Genomic DNA, 11,644 nt, shown 5'->3' with positions numbered 1-11,644 from the left:
AACAGACAGATACTTTGTTATAAAGTAAGATCTATTTGAAAACTCTGTCAGCTTGGCAGGGGTAGGAAGCCAGCAGCTTGGGAGTGACACAGAGAGATACTGCCAAGGAAAGCAACATCCTTGAAGCAGAAATGTTTATTTTAAAAATTAGAGTTGCAAAGCAAATGTTTTTCTACGTTAAAATGTATTTTTAAATTCCCAGTTCTCATTCTTCACAATGTGGTAGTTTTCGCTGAAAGAAAAAAATAATTAGAATATCTTCATTTTAATGTTCTGGAACTGCAACATAATTTAGTGTCGTGCTGAACAAACGGGGTGCTGGCCTGATCCACTGCATCAAAATCCCATAGAATTAAGTTACTGTACTCGATCTTCCCCTGACCTCCTGTCTCCTCTATTCCTTCCTTCCCCAACCAAGTAAAATCAGACTTCAGTGGGATTTCAGTGTTGTTGGAGAAGAATGAAGTTTTTTTTTTGGGGGGGAATGTATATATAATAGGGGTGTTTATATTGTCTAATCAAAAGCTTCAAAGTTGTTCTCTCTCTCTCTCTCTCTCTCTCTCTCTCTCTCTCTCTCTCTCTCTCTCTCTCTCTCTCTCTCTCTCTTGTCCTCTCCCTCCCTCTCCCCTCTAACCCCTCCCCATTCGCATAGCTAGAAGTGATTTCTTTATTCACCTTATTTCATAGCAACTTACACTTTTTGAATTTGGAATGTTGGGATTTAGAGTCTATCTCTCTGTTTTAAGGTCTCATTTGCCCCTGGTGGATTGCATTCTCCTTAAAGGCAGGTGCTTTAATGAATGTTTGTTGAATGTGCAAATGAATAAATTAATGAATGAATGGATGAGGATAAAATTCAGAAGTAGGGGAGAAAGCTGAGCCTTATCCTCCCCACCCACACTTTCAGTTTGGTTTCTAAGGTGGGACAAAGTAGTGTGGAGCACCTCGAACTGGTTGGGTTAGGGGGAAGGGAGCTGATTTTCAATGTGAGTATTTACACCTCAGAAATTAGCAAATGCTACAAACCAGGGTTTGGTTTATTGTTTTGTTAATTGTTTGAACTTAAGAAAGTGATGAAGAAAATGTTGATGATTCAGATTAAATTTAACATTATGCCCTGGGTAAATTGTTGTTGTTTAAAGAACAGATTGTTAAACAATATCAGCGCACCACTGGCTGAAAGCTAACATTATAGTCCCATACTTAATCAATCAATCAATATTTATTTTACTGAACTTATTTATTCACAAACTCCTACTATGTGCCAGGCACTGTGCTAAATGCTGGGATACAAAAAGAGGCAAAAGCCAGTCCCTGCTCTTAGGCAGCCTACTGTCAAATGGGAGTACTCACAAAAGCAATGCCATTACCAGACTGAAGGATTAATCAGCCATAGGTTTATTAAGCTTGATGTGCCAGGCAATGTGCTAGGTGCTAGGGATACAGATATAAATAATGAAATAATTCCTACTTTTATGGAGCTTTCCATCTAACCAACAGATCATGGTTGGGTTGGAAGTACCTGTAGAATGCCCCAGTCCTCAGCCCCCTTCATGGGATTTCACAACACAATTAGACACAAGGTGCAACAAAACTCTATAGAGACTGTAAGGGGGATGGGGCAGGAAAAGAAGAGCATCTTATCAGGCAAAAGCATCAATAATTTGGGCTTAGCATGTACAATTTTGATTAGAGCTTTCACTTAACTAATTATATTTCTGACTGAATAACCCAAGTACAAGGCCCTGTGCTGTAGAAGACAGGAATAAGACACAATTCTCCCCAACATTGTGCTTATAGCAAAGTGCCATGAACATAACAGGCACTTAATACTTGTGGACTGGTTGATCAATTATAATTTCATAGGAGCAGATAAAGACAGAGTTACAAATAACTCTAGTAAAAGTGAAAATATAAGTACATATCAGAGATTCACAAAATAGCATGGAGATTTAGAGGAAAGAGACCACATTCACTTCATTGGGTCATCTCATTTATTTCTCTATCCTTTCCCCTTCCCCTCCCTTTACCCTCCCCTTCCCCCTTGACATCTTTCGAGTTCAATGCTTGGCCTCCATTGGGTACTATACTGCATTTTCTTTGGAACAAGTTGCCTTCTCTTGTTAAGACAAGGTTTCTAGCTCAGTAAGCCCCATTTGTCAGTAGGGTCAATCTAGTGCCCCATGTTGGCTTCAACTTGAGCAGGTAGTTGAGACATCTAAGCATTTGTCACCTTTTGTTTTACTTTATTTTTCAGTACTTGTGGGCCGTGTGCCAAGGGTCTGAGGTTTAGCTTCACCAGGGCTTCCAGAGTCTTTTCCTGTTAGGGAGCATATGGCTAGGGTAGGTGTATTCCCTTTTCTTGTTCCTTCACTCTTTGCCTCATTACTTTATACCCATGTTCTGTAAATTTGTATTCCCTTCCTCAGTCCCCAAAGTTGCATATTGTTGGCAAGTGTCATTGCTTTATATGCATGTCTTCTTCTAGGTTGCTGCATGCAAAGGGGCATAAGATGGGCATTTGACACTAAGTGAGCTTTGTAGGTTTCCAGCAGAGTCTGAACAAGGTGTTTGTGCCTTCTAGTCAAGGTTTTAAGTGTATGCAGTGTGTGTTCTTGTCTGTTGGAGGCTTTGAGCAGTCACTGCAACCTGTGTGATGCTTTATCACAATACAAATACACGCTATGGGGAATGGAATTTGGAGGCATTAAAGTACGTACATTTATCAAAAGTCATATTAAAACATGACCCTTACTGTGCCCCTCATGGCTTGCACCTTGGCTGCCAGTCTTGTTCTAGCTTCAATCTACTCTAATCCTCAGTTGTTTCCTCTTCACTTGTAATCATCCCTAACACGGTCCTTGCTGATTTCATTAGAAGTCTTGGTTTAGGCCTGTCTCATTCAATACTTCAGTAGAGCCTTTAAAAATGTTTTATTGATGTTCTTTGATTTTTTTTTTACATCACTGACTTTTCCCAGGGACTCTCCCTACCCCAATAGAATCCTCTCTTGTAAAACATAAGTGTAGTCTGTCAACAATCATACAAAAGAATGATCTAAATCACTAATAATATGAGAAATGAAAAATAAAACAGCTGTGAAGTTGCATCTCACACCCATCAGATTGACAAAAAAAAGATAGAAAATAAAAATGACCAATGTTAGAAAGGCTTTAGAGAGACATGGACTACAGTATATTATTGGTGGGACTGTGAATTGACCCAACCCTTCTGGAAATAATGCCCTCAAAGTCACTAAACTGTAAATATCCTTTGACCCAGAGCATGTCACTAATAACCACTAATAGGCATGTATCCCCAAGGAAGTCAAAGACAGAAACTTCTCATATGTGAAAATATTTATGGCAGCATTTTTTGTAGTAGTAAAGGACTGGAAACAAAATTAATGTCCACCAATTAGGGAATGACTGAACACTGTAGTATGTAAGGAATTTTATTGCATTGTAAGAAATGTTGAAAATGAAAAATACAGTGATACTTAGGAAGACAGGAAGTGATAACAAGTGAAATTAGCAGAACTGAAATTAAGGCAATTTATATCAGCTCATCGTGCCCTCTCCTCAATTTTTTCCTTTCTTCTAATTTGGTATTGGTTTTGGCTTAGTCGATGGTCTAACTGAAATTATTCAGCTGATTTGGAAAAAACTCCCATGCTAGTAAACTGGTTATCTTGTCAGTTGATACCATTAACTAACTTTTTCCCCCCTTTCTTTCCTTCTTTCTTTCTTTCTTCCTTCTTTCCTCCTTCCTTCCTTCTTTTCTTTCTTCCTCTCCTTCTTCCTTCTTTCCTCCTCTCTTTTTCTCTTTCTCATTCTCTCCTTCTGTCTCTCTTTCTGTTCTTTCTTTCTTTCTTTCTTTCTTTCTTTCTTTCTTTCTTTCTTTCTTTCTTCTTCTTCTTCCTTCCTTCCTTCCTTCCTTCCTTCCTTCCTTTCTTTCTTTCTTTCTTTCTTTCCATGCTTACTATGTCCAGCAATTCAATCCTCTTTTAAAGAAAGTATTTTTGTTACAAGTCTCTGTCACAAGACTTATGATTACTCTACAAGTTAAGCTGAAGATTACCTAGAGTGTCTAACCAGGAAGGTGAAGGGCCCTACACTTTTAGGGCCCTAAAGTCCATGCCATTTGAGGACTCATTTAAGGAACTAGGAACGTTTAGCCTGGAGAAGAGAAGAGTCAGGGGAACATGACAGTTGTCTTCAGGTATTTGAGGTCTGTCATGTGGGGGAGGAATTCGATTTGCCTTCTTTGGCCCCAGAAGGTAGAATTGGAGCAATGGATGGAAGCTGCAATGAAGCAAATTCAGGCTTAATATTAGGAAAGAACTTCCCAACAATCCCAGCTGTCCAGAAGGGGAATGGGCTGCCTTAAGAGGTGAAGGGCTCCTGTTCTTTGGAGGTCCTCAGGCAGAGGCTGGATGCCCACTTGAGGCATGTTAGAGTGAGGATTCCTTATATGGTTGCACCAGATGTCCCCCAAGATCCATCCCAGCTCTCAGTTCTGTGATTTTTTGATTTCTCAATCCAGATCAATATTTTATAACACATTTTTCATTTTTAAATACAAGTCTTCACTGACATCTTTTTTTATGTAATCGTAATTTCTCCCAGTGTCCTTTCCTTTCCCCTTCCCAAAGAGCTATCCAATATTTTAAGACAAAAAAGTTTAAAAATGGGGAAAAAATCAATATAACTTACCAATATATCTAAACAGGTCTGAAAAGATGTGCAATGTGCCATATTGTTGGCCTCCTGCTTCTGCAAAGGGTTATGAGGAGGGGGTCACTTCACACAGCTCTTTTTTGGAATCTTGCTTGCTTTAACTTTTCATTTGCGTGTGTGTGTTTGTTCCTTCTGTTTAGACTGCTGTAGTCACTGTGTATAATGTCTTGCCTCTGCTTCACTCTATACTGGTTCATGTAGATCTTTCCATCCTTCTCTTTAATCATCACATTTGTCATTTCTTACAGCACAGTAATGTTTCATTGGGGCAGCTAGGTGGCGCCATAGTGGACAAAGTGCCAGCCTGGAGACTCATCTTCCTGAATTCAAATCTGGCCTCAGACACTTACCAGCTGAGTGACCCTGGGCAAGTCACTTAATCCTGTTTGCCTCAGTTTCCTCATCTATAAAATGAACTAGAGAAGGAAATGACAAACCACTCCAGTATCTTTGCCAAGAAAACTTCAAACAGGGTCATGAGAGTCAGACATAACTGAAACAACTCAACCACAGCAACAGCAGCAGCAACAACATTTCACTTACCATGGTTTGTTTAGCCATTCCCTAATTGATGCCTGTCTACTTTGTTTCTAGTTCTTTTCTCTGCTATAAGTAATTTGTTGTATATGGAAACTTTTTTCTTAACATGGCTTCCTTGGGGTATAAGCCTTCTGGGTCAAGGGTGTGTGCATTTTTTGTTACTTTACTTGCATAATTCCAAATTACTTCCCAAAATGGTTGCACTGATTTGCAGCTCCACCAGCAATGTACTACAGTACCTATCTTTTCACAACCTCTTCAGTATTGACTGTTGTTGTTCAGTCATTTTCCAGCCAAGGACTACCCTTCATAACCTCTTTTGGGGTTTTCTTGGCGAAGATACTGGAGTGGTTTGCCATTTCCTTCTCAGTTCATTTTACAGATGAGGAAACTGAGGCAAAAAGGGTTAAGTGACTTGCCCAGAGTCACACAGCTAATAAATGTCTGAGGCCAGATTTGAACTCAGGAAAGTGAGTCTTCCTGACTACAGGCCCAGTACTCTATCCACTGTGTTACCTAGCTATCCAATATTGACCATTCCCATATTTTGTCACCTTTACCAATTACCCAAGGGTTGTTTGATTTACATTTCTCCTATTATTTGGGCCATTCTTTTACAAGGTTGCCAATAGTTTATAATTCTTCTTTTGATAACTGTTTATATCCTTTTACAACACAGATTTCATCATCTTTCCTTGTGTTTACATTCACCTTGAAGTCACTCAGTATTAGCATATATATTGTCTTGGCTTTTAAGATCTTTCCAAGATCTTCATAGAAGTTCTATACCTTTTTAGCTTCTGCAACAGATATTGATTCATAAGCTTCAATTACCTGGTAGTAATGGTAGTAATGAAAACTTGTACTAGGTTGGTGGCAATAAGTATGGAGAAGAGGCAGGGATAAAAGAGACATTACAGAGGTAGCATTGACAAGATATAAGATATGAAGGGGAAAGAAGAGTCAACAGCAATCTCACCTTTCTTTTTTATTTTTTTGATTAATTAATTTATTTTTAGTTTTCAACAATCACTTTCATAAGCTTTTGAGTTTTAAATTTTTCTCTCCCTCTCTCCCCACCTCCCTCCCCAAGCATGCAATCTGATATAGGCTCTACATATACATTCCTATTAAACATATTTTCACATTAGTCATGTTGTAAGGAAGAATTAGAACCAATTGGAGGAACCACAAGAAAGAAGAAACACAACAAAACAGAAGAAAAAAAGAGCAAATAGTGTGCTTCTACCTGCATTCAAACTCCATGCTTCTTACTCTGGATGTGGATAACATTCTTCATCATGAGACTTTTGGAGATGTCTTAGATCCTTGCATTGCTGAGAAGAGCTAAGTCTATCAAAGTTGGTCATCACACAACATAGCTGTTACTGCGTACAACTTTCTCCTGGTTCTGCTCACTTCACTTAGCCATCAGTCTATACAAGTCTTTCCACATTTTTCTGAAGTCAGCCTGTGCATCATTTCTTATAGCACAATAGTATTCCATTACATTCATATACCACAACTTGTTCAGCCATTCCCCAATTGATGGGCATCCCCTCAATTTCCGATTCTTTGCCACTCCAGAAAGAGCTGCTATAAATATTTTTGCATGTGTGGGTCCTTTTCACAATCTCATCTTTCAAATATGGCAGAGTAGGTGAATGATTTTGCTTCAAGCACAAATAATGAACTCAAAAGGGAAACCAGGTTTGGGGGACAGGTAATACACTCAATTTAAAACCTATGTTTGATATAGCAGTGGGATGTCTAAGTGGAAATATCCTAAAGATTTATGGTGTTGTGTCTGTAACTCAGAAGAGACATTATTACTGAACAGAGATCTAGTAGATATGGCTTTTAATTTTGAAGGAATGTATAGCATGGACCATGATAAGGATAGAGATAAGAAGCATAGATGGGGTATGGCATAGACTAGAGGAAGGAACATTGGTCTTGGAGTCCAAAGACCTGGCTTTGAGTCTTGGATTTGAGAGTCCCTGACTAATTCTTATTGTGCCACAATTTTCCATATGTTAAATGACAATGATATTTATACGACTGGCCTAACAAGGTCATGAGGAAAGATCTTTTGAAACTGTAAAGAACTATAACAGCTAGCTATTGCTATTCTTTTAGTGAACCATCACCTCTTCTTCTATATCATCAGAATAATGATTTGTCACAGCCCCTGATTATCTCACTGTTCTCTGTTTTCCACCATATTGCCAGAATCTCACAGGGCTAGCCAAGTGACTTTGCTATTATTAACATTGTTCACAGCATATTTCATTTGGGACCAAGTCAACCTCCTTATTTTACAGATGAGAAAACTGAAGTCCAGAGAGAGAGAGAGGAGGTAACTTTCCTAAGGTCACATGGGGGAAATGCTGAAAAAAAAAATCAATCTGAACCCTTTTAGCCCACAGAGGGCAGAACCAGGAGCAGAGAGACAGATTTAGGCTTGATATAAAGAAATGTTTCCTGGTAATTAGAGCTATAAAAAAGTGAAATGGACTGCCTCTGGAAGTAGTGGGTTTTCTATTACTTGAGGTTTTCAAGTAAAAGCTGATTGACTACTAATTTCATTTAATATCAGCTGCTCTGTTTGGTTTCAACTCTGCAAATGTCATATCGCCACATGGGGTACTGTTGAGCAGCCCCCCTCTCTTTCAGCTTCCTTTTGTGTATTGTCTTTCTCCATTAGAATGTAAGCTTTTAGAAGGCAGGAACAGTCTTTCTTTTCCTTGCTTGAGTTCCCAGAACTTAGTACAGCAGGCCTGTACAACATATAGCCTGCAGGCCACTTGTGGCCCACCAAAGGATTTCTGGCAGCCTGTGAAAAATGTAGAGGATGAAAAAGAAAGTAAAGAAGTAATGAGTGCTTTGTCTATGCCCCACTTAACCCACCTTCCACTAGCCACTATTGTGCCCATCATGTAACTTGGCAGGTGGGTTGACAATGTGCACAGACATCATCAATCTACCTCTAGTCTGAGAGTTGCTATCTTTTTGATGTGTTTTTGGTTGTTATTGGTGTTAAACAGGAACAAAGTGAGTACAGTCAGGGCCAACACAGCTGACACCCACTATGCGATGAGAGACAGCAACCCCAGGGCCAGGGCTTCTTCCCCTCCCTCGCTGCAATGCTGCCCTCTGAATTACAAGGGTGTCTGGCGCTCTCTCCAAGGTCAGGCACTCAGTTCAGTATTTCTTTGTATGTGAGTAGTTGATGTGGAGATTTTTTGGTTCTAACATTAAAGTTTTGGGGGTGACTTTATAAAATAGGTGATAAAAAGAAACAGAAGATTGAATCAGAACATAGAGTGTTTAATCCGGAGTGGACAAATAGATTCTTATTTACTTACACAAGACAAAATATCATGCCTTGTTTGCTGAGAAGTAATAGCCATTCGGAAGGAATACAATCTTCATCACCATACTGAATCAAGAAAACATCCTGACTTAAGCAAATTGGATACCAATGAAAAACAAATTAAAGTGTCCAAATTGTTGAAAAATCTCAGTGGGGAACAACAGTTTTTCAAGAAAGTAAACTCAGAAAATGAGGTGGCTACTAAGGTTAGTTTTCAGATTTCTAAAGAAATTGTTGCTGCTAGAGTCTTTTACTGAAGGCGGCTTCATGAAGAAGTGTTTGCTGATTGCAGTTTCTGGCTTATGTCCCTATAAAAAAAGTGCTTTTGAAAAATAGTTTCATCATTAATTATACCTTTACTTGGAAAGTGGGCTGCTAACAACCTATCTGAGGCCTGAAGAAGTTTAGCCTGTTTTAATTTTATCTCCTACCTACTGCCAAGTTGTGCAGGTCTGTAGTACAGTGACTGGAACATAGTAGGTGCTTAATAAATGTTTGCTGACTGTTGTTGGTGATTTTGCAGAGGGTCATAAATAGGTTGGAATGAGCTGGACCAGGTGGCTTCTGATATCTCTTCCTTCTCAGGGGGCAGCTAGGTGGCACAGTAGATAGAGCACTGGCCCCGAAGTCGGGAGGACCTGAGTTCAAATCTGGCCTCAGACCAAACACTTGATACTTACTAGCTGTGTGACCCTGGACATGTCACTTAACCCCAATTGCCTAAAAATTAAAAAAAATTAAGAAATGATGAATATGAGGAATTCAGAAAAATGTGAGAAGACTCATATGAAATGATGCTGGGGGAAGTAAACAGAACCGAGAGCAATATATATAATGACTATAGTAATATAAATAATAAAGATGCTAAAAATAGTCAGAGTGAGATTTTTTAAAAATACAGTTTGCTGGGAGAGATTAGATTAAAGGCAAAGAAACAAAAAATTTCATATGGCTTTCAAGCTTGGGTTTTTAGGATAGAAACATAACTGAAAACAGGTTTGAGCATCCATAAGTGCACTTTCTACTTCTTGCATAGTATGGACTGGGAGGCAGGCTTTGAGAAAGAGACATCTGCTGTGATTCCACATGTGCAGCGTCTTCAAAAACAAATAGTTTCAAAAGTCATCAGTCTCCCCAGTGGTTAGAATCCACCAAACTCTGACATCTTCGGCTATAAGTCCAGCTTATGTTGGATCATGGGGGGAGCTAAAGGAAGGGAAGAAGTGTTGATGGAGGAATAATCTCATTTTTAATGTCTATGCATAGTGGGCAGTGGGTTTAAAAAATAAAGGTCACAAAGGTTGTAAGTAGCAAAACCAGGGTTAACATGGAAATCTTTTGATTTCAAATTTAGTTTTCTTCCCAGGACAAAAAAGTGCTTTCTACTTTATATTTAGTTAATGCTTTAGGGTTCAATTCATTTCTTTTTTTAAAAATTTTAAAAATTTATTTTGATTTAACAATCACTTCCATATACTTTTGAGCTTAAAACTCTTCTCCCCCTTCCTCCTCACCACTCTCCCTAAGATGGCATACAATCTGATATAGGCTATACATTTACATTTCTATTAAACATATTTTCACGTTAGTGAAGTTGTAAGTAAAAATTAAAACCAATAGGAGGAACCATCACAAAGAGGAAACAAAACTCAACAGAAGAGAAAAAAATGATAGCGATTCAACTTCCATAGTTCTTTCTTTGGATGTGGATAGCATTTTCCATCACGAGGCCTCTGGAGATGTCTTAGATCCTTGTATTGCTGAGAAGGGTTAAGTTTATCAATATTAGTCATTGCACAGCATGGCTGTTATTGTGTACAATGTTCTCTTGGTTCTGCTCACTTCACTCAGCATCAGACCATACAAGTCTTTCCAGGTTTTTCTGAAGTCATTTCTTATAGCGCAATAGTATTCCATTACATTCATATACCACAACTTGCTCAACCATTCCCCAATTGATGAGCATCTTCTCAATTTCCAATTCTTTGCCACCACAAAAAGAGCTGCTATGAATATTATTGTACATGTGGGTCCTTTTCCCATTTGTATGATCTATTTGCGATATAGCCCTAGAAGTGCTGTTGCTGGGTCAAAGGGTATGCACATTTTTATAGCCCTTTGGCCATAGTTCCAAATTGTTCTCCAAAATAGCTGGATCATTTCACAACTCCACCAACAATGCATTAGTGTTCCAATTTTCCCACATCTTCTCCAACATTTATCATTTTCCTGTTTTGTCATGTTGGCCAATCTGATAGGTGTGATGTGGTACCTCAGAACTGTTTTGATTTGAATTTCTCTAATCAATAATGATTTAGAGCAGGTTCAATTCATTTCTAGCCAACAAATATATATTAAGATTCACTACGTCAAGGCAAGGTGCTTGGCACTGAGGTTAAGGAGACAGAAACATTAGTCTTTGCTCTCAAGGAGGTACTTGTTACTGTCTATACTGGGCAGGAGAGACATAACATGTATGATGGCAAACATATACAAAAGAAATTGGGGACAGAGAGAGAGACAAAAGAGAGAGAGACAGAGAGACAGAGACAGAGAGAGAAAAAGGGAAAGAAAGAGATTGAGAGAGTTTGAGAGATTGAGGGAGAAACTGAGAGAGACAGACAGAAAGAGACAGAGACTGAGAGAGATTGAGAGAGACTGAAAAAGAGAGAGACTGAGAGATTGAGAGACATTGAGAGGCAGAGAGAGAGACATACAGAGAGACAAAGACAGAGAGAGATTGAGAGAGAGAGATTGAAAGAGATAAAGATGAGAGAGAGAGAGAGAAAGAGAGAGAAAAGGAGAGAGAGGAGAGAAAGAGAGCATACTAACAGTTGGAGGGAAAGGAAGTAGAATCAGAAAAGGTAGGGTATACCTGAGCTATGCTGTGAAGGAAGAGAAAGATTCTGTTTGGTAGTGATGAAGAGGGAATGCATTCCATGTTTGCAAAGTACTTTCCTTATAACATCTCTATACAGGTATGACTCCC

Source organism: Phascolarctos cinereus, unplaced genomic scaffold (assembly GCF_003287225.1).
Source record: "Phascolarctos cinereus isolate Bilbo 61053 unplaced genomic scaffold, phaCin_HiC Scaffold_4;HRSCAF=312, whole genome shotgun sequence".
NCBI lineage: Eukaryota > Metazoa > Chordata > Mammalia > Diprotodontia > Phascolarctidae > Phascolarctos > Phascolarctos cinereus.
Note: the sequence above shows the minus strand (reverse complement) of the source record.